At 35.4% G+C, this 14,728-nt stretch overlaps 1 long non-coding RNA gene across 2 annotated transcripts in view; it reads right to left on the bottom strand.

Moving 5' to 3' along the window:
• Positions 1–6,642: 6,642 nt before the first annotated feature.
• LOC136991988 (uncharacterized) overlaps positions 6,643–14,728 on the bottom strand; it is a 106,986-nt gene continuing 98,900 nt past the window's right edge. Inside the window, exon 3 of one of the 2 annotated variants that reach the window (XR_010884015.1) lies at positions 6,643–6,723. This is a non-coding gene — a long non-coding RNA (uncharacterized lncRNA). Of the gene's footprint in view, positions 6,724–13,329; positions 13,664–14,728 lie in introns of those variants that run through there. The other variant, XR_010884016.1, reaches the window with a different exon arrangement.

Raw genomic sequence — 14,728 nt, 5'->3', positions numbered from 1 at the left:
TTTCACTGCTTACTGATGTTCTTGACATTGATTTGAAAAGTCTCTATAGATGTTGCCAGATAGATGGATTTTTAAGGCTTCAAGGAAATCTACAGTATCTACCGAGAAAGCATTTAACAGGTCTAGCTGTTGCTTCTCTTTATCTAATAATTGAACTGTTCAAGTTTGATTAGAAGTTTATTTGAAGAAATAATGTAATGCAACAATCTTCCTGTAACAATATTGTGTACTGTGCATATCCTACAGGAAAAATTGCATTTTCTAATGCAAATCAGTTTAAATATGATCTAACTTTTCACGTCAAGTTTACTTAGAGTTTAACTGGTATCTTTGTAAATAACACAGCCTATAACATTCATATAAACTAATATTCTCATAATTTACACAGATTTAGATTCCAGTCCTGCCAACAATTCCTATTTCTGTATATATAATTTTTAATCTGCTTGAGTCATTGCATGATAAAGGTCTTGTGCCTGAGTGTGTGATGATGATGAGTCTCACCTTTAACACTGAGACAAGATGCAATACTATCAAACAAAACAGCATGACTGCAAGAGACTCATGAAACCTTTCAAAGACAACCACTATTTCTGATGACTTTACAGGATTTAGATTCCAAACAGGTATAGGGCAGGTATTTGAAGGACCATGAATTGCATTAGTGAATCACTCTGCTTTTTTGTGCTTTTAACATCTGATTTAACATCTAAATTTAAGTAAATTGGCTGAAGCCATGGACCTGGCACACATCTGAATTCAAGTCATTATAAAGCAAAGAAGTACTTTTTTAATACAACAGATAATCATTCATAGAATTTATTGCCTCAGGAAGTTATACAGGCCAAAACTGTGAGTGAGTTCAAAAAGCGATTAGGCAAATTCAAAGAATAGAGATTCTCTGTGGTTCTCTGTTGACTATTAAGGATATTGGCCCAGTTACAGATCAAGATGATGACCACAACCAGGGATGGTATATCAGAGGAAGGATCCTGTTCACAAGAAATGTTCCCCAAGAATCTGCTAATGACCACAGTGAGAGACAGGTTATGGGACAAGGCAGACCTTTGATCTAAAAATAATTGCAAAATATTTTAATTTTTAAAAAGAATGCTCTCTCTTTCTTTCTTTAATTTTATGTCTAATCACACTATTTGTCTTCTATAGGTCTTTTTTCAGACATTTTCATCAGTGGTTAGCATAAACACAGATTTTAACAAGTACTGTTTGGAAAGTGACTCCTTTCCATTGGTGACTATCAGATGTTCAGAAACTAAGATTAACAATTTTCATGCATTATCAACCTCAGTCCTCAAACCTTAGAAGTCATTCAGCATTCAGGAAAGAGGCATATCTGCTACAGAAAGTCAATGTCATTCAGTAGAATTCATCCTGTAAAAGGCAGGCAATCCATAGGACAAGTATAAATTTAAGGTTTTAGGACTAAAACTTAACGACATTGAAATCTATTACAAAACTCCCAGTGACTTCAGTGTTACCAGAATTTTATACTAGGTCAGCAGTATATCTTATTTGACATATTAGTTTTGAGTCCACTCCAATACGGTTTTCCAAGAAACAAGTCTAAAAATTATTCTTAAACAAGAAAACTGCTTCTAAGTGAAGAAGCAAGTCATGAAAGGCTTAAATTGCTTTTTTAAACCACATTCTAATCAGAAACAGTCAGCAGTTAAATAAAATTAATATATTCTATTCCTGATTAAACACTGAATTCTCATTTCCAAAGGTTCTCCTGATTTTTGGAATAAATCTCTTTTCTCCTTCCTCACATTCATGCTGTTATGGTAAAAGATGATACATTTAGGTGTTAGCTTGCAGCTTTGTTCCTTTCTCTTAACAAGGCAAACTGAAGTTTATGAAAAATATACCAATTGCCTTGGTATTCATTTTAGCAGTGATGCTACCTCAAAAATCTATACGTCAATGGAGCTTTCAGAAAAATAATAAAAAGCACCACAGAATTCTATATTAGAGGTTAGGACCCCAACACCCAGATTGTTAAGTACCATTCATCCTTGGGTAAGAAATTTCCTGTAAGTGCTATAATTTAACACTCTGCCATCCTCACTTCACTGAAGTTAAACAGCATTGCATGTACATAAAATTAAAAATCTATATTTCTTACATGAAAAACTATTAACATAATGAGCCTGAAATTTTGCTTTAAGGGTACATATTCTTGCCAGGGCCTAGGTTTTTGTAATGATATTCTGATTCCCCATTATTAAAATGGAAATTAAATTTTCCATTTTAAATGGAAATTAAAATGGAAGATGTTAAACTTGATTCACCAGATGTTTAAGGGACTATAAATTGTGACTGTTTTTCATTTAAAAAGTTTTCAAATTTATCTTGACTTCTTAAAAGGAAGTAGTAGGACAGCACATCTTGAATTGGAGGAGAAAAGAATGAAATCATAGAGTGGGAAAACTGGAATATGAAGACCCCTAAAATGAAGAAAGGAAACTGAAGCTTGGAAGCTAATAAAGGAACTAGAAGAGAGAATACAAAAACAAAGACAGTTCTAGAAAGAAAATGGGATGGGGTTCATTAAAGAGAAATTTTCCAGTATCACAGGAGCCAGCACAACAATGCATGGCTGGAGGCTCTGTCCTCACAACAAACCCTACTCATGGACATAGTTTTCTGGACAGGAATGTATTCCTTATATAGTACAGAGAATGGTTTTAAAGCCATCAAAAACAGGATATACACTGTACAATACTTCAAAATCCTACCAGTGAGTGTTCTAGCCATATGTAAAAGAAAAGAAGCCAAAGACTGCTGGATCTGCTAAGATTGGCTGTCTGTAAAAATATAGGTGTTGGATTTATAAATAGGATGAACGCACTAGATTCAGGACAAATTCAGGCTGATGGAGTAAAAACTGAAAGCTGAGTAGGAGTGACAGCTCAGCCTTGAAGCTTTAACATTTTAACAACCTATATTATACCAGTCTTCATTATCCATTAACATTGCTTGCTTGGATTTAGAACAGGATAGTAACTAGGGCAGATCTACATTGCACAGCTGAGCATGACACAAAGATCTGTGAGCAAGTGCTGACACTGGCTAGTATGTCCATACGCAGGGGTGGCTCTTGCACTGGGAACACTAGTCCAAGACCACAGAGTCATTTTCTTTGCGATAAGCATAAACTTTGTCACCTCATGTGCCAGCACTAAGCAAGGCACTACAACCACAGAAGAGGAAGTACTCCAGAAGTACCTGCATAGTAGTCCTTGATTTAGGAGTGGGAGCAGAATTCTTCAACAGCCGAGCATCATTGTTGAGCAAGCTGCAGACAGGAATGTGGAAACAGTAGAAATATATTCAAAGGACACTCCCAAGAACTAACAACTCTGTTATTCGTACATAAAATTGCACCTTTTTTTTTAGGACATGTTTTTCTGTGATTTTTTTGCATGTAAAATTGGGTATTTACTATCGTCAAAAGTAGGGAGATCACTGGTATGAGTGCATAGGTTCTGCTTGCACTTGTAGTGGACTACAGCAGCTTTGAAAGCAAGTGCTTAGAAGTTTTGTGGAAAGTGCCTAATTATGCTTGACATTAAAACTCTAGGAAGTGTTAAATGATGTTAGTACTTTTTCTCTTTTGGCTTATATCATATCTATTAGCTTTTTTCAAAAAAAAATATGCTCTGCCTCTTGTAGAAGAAGAGATTTATGTCTAGAGTTTAATAACACAATAAACTAAAGTAATAATTTAAGAATTGTATGTGTTCCCTCATCTCTGGCAGAGGCTAAAAAATTCCTACTAGATAGACTACCAGAGGAATGTGCATGTGTTCTGTATTAGGTTTTTACAAAACAACTACTTTTCTAATTGTGCTTATTGGACAAAATACATTAGGCATTCTTGCAATCATGTGTTGGTGGCAAGGCAACACATCATTGAACATATTAGGCACAATTGTAAATGACTGTTGCATAAATAACTAGTAAAAATACTGTATAGAAGAGCTCATCTGCACCAGCTGTAGTTTTCCTCATCTGCTTATTTTATTAATAAAATACAAATACATGCAGCTGATTTAAAAATTTGTCTGCATAACAATTAGCAACCTATAGTTTATGTTCTTTACCAAATGCAAATCTTTATTAAATACTAAAGTTGATTTAAATAAATAATTTGCACAACACATTAAAAAGAATTGCACCTAGTCCAACCTGAAGCAGGAGATTTGATACATCTGCCTTGATCAACCTGTGAAATTTGTCAAATTCATCTGTGATTTACACTGGATTCTCTTTCTTATATCAGTTGCCACTACCAGAATATATTATAATTCCACCAGAATATATTATATTTTCTTCAGAATCACTTGAATAAAGCAGGCATCATTTTCCTTCTTAATCAGCAATTCTTGTTCAAAAGATAGAGTAAACCACCAGGAAGCAAGATGTCTGACAGCTAAAAAATGTACCCATTATTTTATGTTATGTTGGACACAGAATTTAGCATATGCATAAATGCACAAATGACTGCCCAAAATACTGTACTACCTGTTTAGCCATCTGAAACTAATATGGTTATATACATGTATTAAAAGAAAATAGCTTCTGCTGTGCTCAGTTGTCCATTCTGAGATTTGCCACAGAAGAAAGCATCTTTCATCAAGTGCAAACTAGGAAATGGATTTGTAAGTGGAATTTTTAATACTAATTGACTTGTTACTCTCCCAGCAATCAAGTGAATTTAGTACTGTTAAAACATTCTGGCTTGGCAAAGTTGAGCACTAAAATCCTTCATCAAATGGAAAAGGAAAATTTCTTGAGTTACAGGATGTTCAGTTTTGCCGTATTTTTGAGATCCAGATCCTTCTACAGATCATGAAACCAACAGTTCCTTCTTTTAACCTTTCTTTGTAGAAGGGCAGGAAAAAAGCCAAATTGCACTTCCAGCCCTCTGTATCTTTTGATTAGTTTTTTGGGATGCAAACAATGTCACAGGTCAAGAAGTTCAAACAAAATAATGAACTACAACTGTAAGTCTTATTTGGATAATCTCTGCATTGCTGTAGTACAATTTCCAGTTAGGTCTCAGAGTTCAGCTTCAGAAACAGCAGAATAAGCCTTCATACTATCACCTACTCCTATCCTTGTCCTAGGCTTGCTTAGCAGACCTCTTTCTTCAAAGTAGTTTTTTTGTCCTCTGTGGTTGTATGGCTTTAGTTTCTCCTTACACTGCCAGTAAGGATGCCAGCTAGTACCAACCGGGACTTTTTTTCCCCAATAAAAACTCAGAGTGGAAGTTAACTGAGTTTGACAACTTTGCTCTCCAGTGTGTGAAACATCTTCAGGTCTTAATCAAGTGGGCTACACTGAAAGCCCAGACAAAAAGGACTCTATTTCTCGTCAGCTATTGCCCAGCCATGAATTCATTTAAAACCTGCCATTTTACAACCTATTCCCATTAGCTGTTACCTTATTAATCAATAAGAGCATTTGGGACATGAGCCATATGAGAATAAAATATTTCTTCCAGTGTTAGCTCAATATTAAAGCAATTTGAAGACTATTTCACAGTGTTTTTCTTTTTGAGCAATTTGGCTAATGTCTGTCAATATTTCACAATTGTCCAGTTCCCTGTAACAGTGGTTTTGGAGTTCACCTCTTTTAAAGACAGAGCTGCGTACTTTATTGTGTACATTTCCCAGCCTTTTCAGTTTTGTTAGGCAAGGTATGTTAAATAAGACACATATGCCACAACCCTCAATTGCAGCATTTGCTTCAGTCAAACGGTAATAGGCAAATGCTAGGATCAGATAATTGGATCTAAATTTGGTAGAGTCTCCAGATAGTCTTTGCATCCTGCCATTGTTTCCGTAATGGGCTGAGGCAGCACTTGGTCTCCTCAGCTCAGAACTGCAGAGGTATGTTGAGTTCTGCAGCTCCCACTGTCAGAGATGATTAGGTGCCAGTACAGCAGGGGAGGAGACAAACAGATTTTTTCTGCAGATAAAAGTTAGAAACTACTGTGCAGCTGATATTCACTAGTGACTAAAAGGCCAGACATAAAAGTTTGTGGATTACCTTTAGTCACTTATTTGGCTCCTAGCAGAACCACCTAATAGATCTTTATAATGTTGGTGAAGAATTAGATTTTTGTTTACATTTTTTGTAAATACTCATCTTCCACTTGGGTCTTTTAACTGAGAATTATTGGAGGAGAAAAGAACAGTAAAATTTTACAATCTCAAATCAGTTAAAACTCTGAGGAACTTTATGTCTGTATTTGGTCAGCCAGAATGATAGAACAGGTAACAGCTGCTCATCTGTGTTGGGAGTCTCAGGACAGATTTAATTAACTTCTTTTTCTAATTGCTTCTAGACCATACATTGTGTTATCTCCACGATGAATTTTTTTCTCTTTCAAGCAGCCCACAGTGTAAAATAGTCCATGAACAGCAATTTTCTTCTGGTAACGAGATTATTTTTTTTAATATATATATAAAGTATAGAAGCATTTATTTGATTTTTGCGGAATTTCTTTTCCCTGGCTTTAATAGATACAGGAAATGATTAGAAGAGAAGAAAAGAGAAAAAGATGATGTTAACTTTCCTGTATGGTTTTTTTATGTGACTGTATCCCATTTTTCTGGATGTTTTTCAACCAGTATTTTACAAGACTCTTAAAGTATATGACTGTCCAGAGCAGTAATTGGTGAATGCAGCTATCTGTGGAGTGAAACACAGCCGATTACAAACAGATTATATTGCTTTGAATGCTTCTATATTCTAAAACAGTGCATTACAGATGTTATTATTAGGGAACTGGGGACCGCCATGATGGGAGCATTCTGAGACTGAGACACAAAGCAAATCTTAAAACTTCAGGCAAGCATTTATTTATACTTAACTACTAGGCAGTCTATCAATAATTACAAACCAAGCATTAATCCAACATATTAACTGAGCCAGGGGTATTTGATACCATGAGATTTTTGCCATCAACAGGCTCTGATGGTTGCAGTCTGATGTTCTTAGCACCCTGAGGTTGAGATGGTCAGGCTCATCCTAAAAGCGGGAAGCTGAAACCAAAGTGCTCTCTTCTTTCTTCCGCAGTTTCCACTGCATATCACTGGTATTTATTTTTCCATGAATTGAGACCAGTTTGGTCCACAGGTTTACTTCCTCTTTTCATATGTTCTGCCTTGTCCAGATGGGTGTTATCTTGCAAGTGCTGGTCCATTCCAATTTCTTCAAATGGGTGTTGTCTATTTGCAGGCTTGATGTTGGTCATATTTTACTTTGCATCTTAAATTAAGCAGTCTTGTGGTATGTCAGGGTTCAAAGAAAACAAGGAAAATTTCACAAATCGGTCTTCATGCTATAACTGGTTTAGATAGGTCAAAACCCAGTAAGGAGGGAGTCCCCAAAATAATATTCTTTGCAACCTTTAAAATGCCAATACATTTATTTCCTATCACCTCAGTTTCACAAATCATTTCTAATACCTTTAGATTGCTAAAATCAAAGTAACAGGATGTGAAACTTTTTAGAGAGTCAGTAATGAGCTGTTGAAAAGTCAGTATGGAGTTATGTGCAACTCAAATTAAGTGATGCCCCTAAGAAGAAAAGAACATTTGAGGGGTATCACTACAGCCTGTGCTATCACCATATTTTATAGGGAAGTATCTATGAGCATGAAATATCTTTTTTCCACAGACATGACTGGTTAGTAGAGGTTGCCTTTTCCTTTTGCCTTTTCTCATTTTCTTTTTCCTTTTTTTTCCTTCCCCTTTTCCTTTCCTTTCCTTCACTTTTTGCTTCTTTTCTCTTCTCTTGATGTAGCTATCACATAGACACTGCAAATTTTCTTATGCATTAGGAATCTTTAAAAAACAAACCAGCCTTTTTTATGAAGCAAGCACCTGTCTGAGATAAAATTACAACTAAAGAACTTTAATTAGAGTTTTTTTCCAGAAGCACAAAACATTATGGTATCAGCAGTTATGGAATTCAGTCAAAAGAAACTCTCATATAGTTATGACAATATGCAAAGATTAAGCATTTTGGTAGTAACTCAGAAAAAAAAAGCATGGAAGAAAGACAAGTAGAGAATGTTACATCATAAAAATAAAATAATCTTTTGTTCTAGAGGTAACAGGGAATGGGCAAGCTATTCAATAAGTTATTGGTGTGTCTTATTCACAATCCATTTTAGGAAATATCTTTTTTTTTCAGCTAAAACTGAAGCTAACTTTGTGTGTGTGTGTGTGTGTGTGTGTGTGTGTGTGTAATGTAAACAAATAGATCATCTCCAAATTCTGATTGTCTTTTCCAGAACCAGATAGCCAAAAGATACAAAGAATATTCTGACAGCTGTTTCTAAGAATGCCTACCATTAGAGGTTATATCATTTACGGTTGATTTTAAATGTTTCCACATTTCTGGAATAGAGTAATTTGATGCCGTTTACAAGCTTAACATACTGGAATACTGAAAAGTAAATCATACTGAATGCACTAACCCTTTTTTCTAAAAGCTTAAAAAGTTGTTAGGCCTCATATTTTGCAAGTTTTTGCAATAGTCATCATGAATATATCATTGTCTAAACAATTTTCATTCTTGAACAATATTACCACCAATAAGCAGTATCAGATTACTGTTATTAACCTGGGAGTCTGTGTGATCATGCTTTGGAATATTTGCTTATATTCTATGATCCAATGTTTTCTGGTGCAGACGAAACAAAAGGCTTGGGATGGAATAATGACAAGACTGAAGTGAAAGGGAATAGGAGTTTGTGACAGGACTTTCAAAAATTATTTGTTATCTCTTTGACTAGTTTAGTAACAAGTTATTGGAGATAAAGTTATCATCATAATATAAATAACTGAAGTTTTACTACAAGGAAAAGGGAAAATTTTGAAGGAAAAAAGTGTTCTTACTAATGAAGGTCCACTGCCTTACTCTTCAAAAATCTGTGTCACAGGAGTACCACACATGTGGAATTTGAGAGACAGATAAAAATCAAAGAGGATACAGCTATCCAACTATAACTCTGATGTCATTTTATTAGGTCTCATATGATGCAAGAAACCTCTTCTTTCCTCTTTAGTCAGGAAAGAAAAAAAGAATAGAAGAAAAAAAACAAAATAGGAAAAAAAATCTACATATCTATTGAAAAAGGAGCCCCCTCTTCACAAAAAAACATTTTTTGGTAGTATTCTTTTTGTTTCATATTAGAAGTTCAACTTAACCCTCTGCAAACAAAGATAGAGAGAAAATGACTCCCATCCTAAGAGGGTATCAGGAGCTGACTTAGCTCTGAAGAAAGACAGGGCAACTATATGAAATGGTTTGTGTTGCACTCCATTTTTGAAGCACAGCCATGCTGTAATATTCTTTCTATACAAGAGGTTCTTGTCAACACCCTTTCAATCAGGTTACCAGTGTGAGTGGGTGTACTGCCAGTGTAGTCAGCTCTGAATCCCTGAAAGGCTTTTTGCCCTCTGGATGGGGGGGACAATCTGTACTTTGATAAGGTGATATTAACATAACTGCAGTTACAAAGACAGCTGTAGAAAATACCTTAATATCCACAGTATCTTCCCCCAGTTTTCTTTTAGCTCCTTGCAGTAGAGGCCGCCTTACACACCCCACTGTCATGGGTCTCCAGCTCCTCTTTGTGGATGACAACAGTGGCTGCAGCAGCAGTAGTTTGTGGGTTTCAAGCATTTTGCCTCAACACCCTTTCTGCTTGCCCCTTTGTATAAGACTGGTAGCAACTCAGAGGCTGATTTCAGTGTCATGTTAAATCAGAAAAATGTATTTTACCTTCTGTGAACTTACTACACTTCCAGAGGGCCCAAATATTCTAGGAACTGTGTGAATTCCTTGAGTGCAGTTGGGAACAAGAATATCCCTTGGAGATCTTTTTGTCTTTTGTAATTCTGCCTTAAAAAATATCCAGAACAGAAAGAATAAACACACACTCTTTGAGATGTCTGCACACTTATACCCAAAAAGCAGTAGAAAGAGTTACACTGAACAGTGTGTAAATGCTTCAGTGACCAATAATTGCTTACCTAAACCATTTTGAGAATATTTATGTCAAATGCAGTTGCAGTCATGAAGGAAGTTTTGTAGATTCAGCACAAAAAGGAAGGGACACATATATTCACAGCATATTTTCCAGCCACAATTACTCAGGGTTCTTTTGTTATTCTGTCCAGAAAGTACAAGAGAGTGCTTATTTCTGACTTTCTTTTTCACAAATCTCACTCTGTATGTACAGTTACTTAGGCTCTAGATTTCATCTGCTACCAATCCAGTGTTGCTAATGTCATTAGTTTCTGTCATGCATAATTTTATATTCTGTTAAGAAATGGAATCTGAAATGAACATATGTGCAGAAGCATTTGAAAATGGATGTTTTTGTCTCACTTGAAAAGGTTAAGTACTTGTAAATCTTTGTCAGAAGTCAAGTGGCACGAATGTACTGCAGTGTCAGTGGTCCAGAAACGCAGTGCACTTAATGGCTCAGTAAGGAGACCAAGAGAGTTCTTGAGCCTCAGCAGTGCAAAAAGCTGTAGTAGCTTATCAAAATGATGTAACAGCTTGCAAAAACTATAGAATAAAAAAACACCTGTAATCAATAACGTAACATATGATCCAGGCAACCTGAGAAGGAAATAACAGTAAAGCTGCTCAGTGAGGAAGATGCAGTGCAGCATCAATACATGAACTGGTCCAAGGTGAGGTAGCAAAAAAATTCTGGAAGTCCTGAGTAAGGGGAGTCCTACCCTGACAATGGGCAGATAGTTAACTATTACACTCATCCTCCCTGCCTTATTATCCACACTCTGTGTGTAGAGGGGTGGATGTTCTTCATCTTTTTTTTTTTTTTTCCTTTGGAAGCTATTTTGAGATTTCTGTTAGGGATGCTCAAAATGGATGAAAATAAACATGATAGGTCTTTCACTTCCAAATAATTTTAACATCTACAGTCTATTATAGTAGTAAAGACCACACAATTAAGTAACTTGTCTCAGACTCTGAAATGGAAGGAATGAATGTTAAATTAGGAACTCTTGCCTTTCTTTTCTGTGCTTAGATCAGTAGATTACAGTAGATTATATGAAAGAGAATTGCTTCTTCATGCAATTATCATTGTTGACATGGCACATCTTTGTGGTCACTAGTTTCACAGTCCATATTCATAAATGACCTGGTAGAGCTCATTTAAAATGATACTTATTAAATGGTAAAGCACAGCAATAAATTTAGACATCTTGTTTCAGCTGGGTAGCAACTGACTGGGAACTAAATGTTCTTCTTTTTGTTTAAGTTGTACAATTTTTGATAACCCAATTTCTGCAAATATTTGATACATTTTATATATTGCATATTTGTACTTTCCTCTGAAACATCTGGTGCTGGCCAGTGTTGGAAGTCAGCCAGAGGAGACAACTGGTTTGCCCTACTTATGAATAGTTAAGCAATTTTTGCTTTTGGAATTTGAGGAAGAAACATCACAGAGACTGTATTTCTGCAAATAGCATCCCATGCATAGTTCAATGACTATGTGTTGTCTAACTCAATTCCATATGATATGAAGTTTATATTTTCTTCACCTTTGTACAAAGGTTGCAGAGGTCTTAGCCCATGTCTTGAGAAGGATGGAAGCACCAATTCTTAGTAGCATTCCACCAAAACTCTGAACATTTTTAATGTAGTAAATTTGAGATGACTATACTGACAACACAACAGAAATAGCTACATTTTCAGGCTGACATTTCATAAGAAAGCAATATACTACGGCCTAGTAGTTGCACTAAAATAGACGGAATGGCAAATATGAGAAAAGATACTAACTACACTGGATTTCACTGAAGGGCCAGCTGTTGCATGGAGAAGAACTGAAATAGGAAATATATCCTTACTTCATTTGCACCATTTTACTTTCACAAGAATGAAAACTGTTACAGCTTTTCTTACTTCTTTTTCTGTTTCTTCAGTCCTTCTGAACAATCAGATACTTCTTTTTCACATGTCATTTTGTTCTCAGCTACTGCTATATTTAGACTCAGCAAGTCCTTAGAACTTAGGATGTGCCCAGTCAGATGGTGCCTAGTCCTAGAGAAAGACACCTAAACTCTTCAGGCATTGCTCTGATTTGCTTTTATATTCACTATGCTGCAGAAGTTCTGCTTCTGAGAAGAACTTCTAGAACTGGAACTGCCACAGGCTAAGGAGTGGGGGTCTCACTCATACCTATGGCAGATAAAGATTCAGGAGTAAGTGTCTCCTCATCTAAGACCTTTTGATGGTGAATCAGGCAATCATTCTTTGGGATGACTGTTTTGTTTTAAAATTCAGCCGTAGAGATGACCCTTAAAACATTCTTCTGAGATAATAAACAAGAGCTCTTAGTCACTGCGTATAACTAAGATGACTTTTATTATAGCAACAAATTAACCTTATTAGACAAAAAGCTCTTGAAGAAGAGAGAGAAGATCCCTGTCAGTTTAAGTCTGTCATTCAAGTACTAATCTTTTAATAGACTCTGTTTAAAACAGCATATTTAAATGTTTATGGTTTTGTTATATTAGTGATCTGGCCTTTTAGAAGGACAGTTATCCTCATAGGGCACACTTCTGCAGTTAGAACATTCATCTAGGAAATGAGAGACTTCAAGGCCCTCAGTTAGTGTGCAGTTACTGCACTCAGAGCTGGTCCCAGTTCCAGGGTTTTTTTACATTATACATTCAACAGCTGCTGGATTAGATGCAATGCAGCAATCATGAAAGCAACCAATTTCCATAAATATTGGTTGTTTTCCTTCTTATATCTCCCATTGCAAAATTAACCTCAAAGTCTAGAATTAACCTGGGTGCTTTTCTTTACATACAGGGTTAGGGCCATGTACTCAAGAAATTGCAGACACCTACATGCCTGCCATTTCACTAAATATTAGGTATTCAGCTCACTTTGGCAGAAGCGCCAAGTTTCTAGTACCCAAATTTAAAAATATCAGCCTTTGCCTTTCTTAGCGTTATTCAATGTCCTTGTAGAATGAAATATTACTTGTCTTATACCTTACACCTTCTGGAGCAGTTAGGCTTCTACTATTAATGCTTCTTTGATTGAAAAAAATATTAATAATAGTTAATGTTCAAATGATGCAATCCACCAGCTAAAAAATAGTAATATTATTTAAATAATAAACTAATTGAAGTTAATTGAACTGTAGAAATAATGGAATACACTCATGCAACAGTAACTCCATTTATATTTTATTCTTACAGTAAATTCACGTCATCTGTTTTCATTCCTTTGCTCTCCAACATAATTGCCAGTACAGACCTTTGCTTATAATAAACTGTATGAGAAAGAACTTATCTATAAACCTAAATCTATTAATATGCACTATTATTAATATACACAATAATATAGACTATTAATTGATAATAGTGTATATATAGGCTGTAGATTAAGTAGTTCTGAATTAGAAAGACTCATCTTCCAGATGGAAATGACTTTGCTTCCAAAAGGACCATTGATTTAATCAAGAACTGCTTGCATGAATAGAAGTTTCAGTAAAAGTAAAAGATCAGGTCTTCTCTTCTAAAATCCAAAGCTTAAATACATCTCTGTCCAGATGCAAGTACTGAAATAAAATGATGATAGGAACTGTAAGGATTTACTACACTTTAAATATTGTTACATGTTTAGTTATACAACTGCTCTAAAACAAAGTAAATTTAACTTATCCCACCATCCTAACATATGCTTGTTAAGTTTAGGGCATCTTAACTCATAATAGCATAGCATAACTATTACTGTTCAATGTTGCTAGGCAGCACTCCCTTCCAGCGGTTCACAAAGGTAGGCTGAAGAAACCTACCCCTCAGGAAGGCTTGCAGCTCCTGTGATCAAAACCTTTTAAGATACATGCATATGATTTTCAGTATGCTCACTGCAAAACACAGAAGGATCATCTTACACCAACTGTTGGAGGTACAGTAATCTGATTTGATTTTGTATTACCTAAGCAGTACTTACTCATATGAATTAATATTATGTTTGACCTTGCTTAGCCTCACACTCAGTTATGAATTTCTAAATATCTAATTTTTCAAACTATTTTGCAGTGGAGAAAACTCATTACTGGTTGAGGAATTCAAGAAGCCTATGGAGTTGAAGAGACTTCTACATGTAGTATCAGGCAAAGATATTTCATCTGTATCAGAACAAACCCACTATAGCAATATTCTGAATTTATAGGTTATATATTACGGCAAATTTTGAAGTTAGAGACACTATGAGGTAGTAAATAGTTTTAAATGCTTAATCACCTACAGCTCAACCTCTCCTTTTGCATAGCCAGCATAAAAATTCAGACTAGTTTGGGATTAGTCTGACACAAATTGTCAAATATTTTACAGAACAGTATTTTATTTGTTTTCAAGATTTATTGGAATATATCAAAACAGTCAGCTGGCAAAATTGCTAATGTTACCACTGAATTCAACTCAATAGTACTTGAAAAATGCAGCAAATATACACATAATTTCATGGTTTTATGAATATTTCTTAATTCACATACTCCAGGCATTGATTACACCAACAGATATATACAAAAACTTACCTGCACAGAAAAGGGAAGGGGGCAAAAGCCATATTAGTATGTCACTAAGTGTAAACAGTCAGTACAGTTTGCAATGTATGACAT

The sequence above is a fragment of the Apteryx mantelli genome, chromosome 4 (assembly GCF_036417845.1).
Source record: "Apteryx mantelli isolate bAptMan1 chromosome 4, bAptMan1.hap1, whole genome shotgun sequence".
Lineage (NCBI taxonomy): Eukaryota > Metazoa > Chordata > Aves > Apterygiformes > Apterygidae > Apteryx > Apteryx mantelli.
The sequence above is the reverse complement of the archived record's forward strand: the minus strand, read 5'-3'. Positions and strand labels throughout refer to the sequence as shown.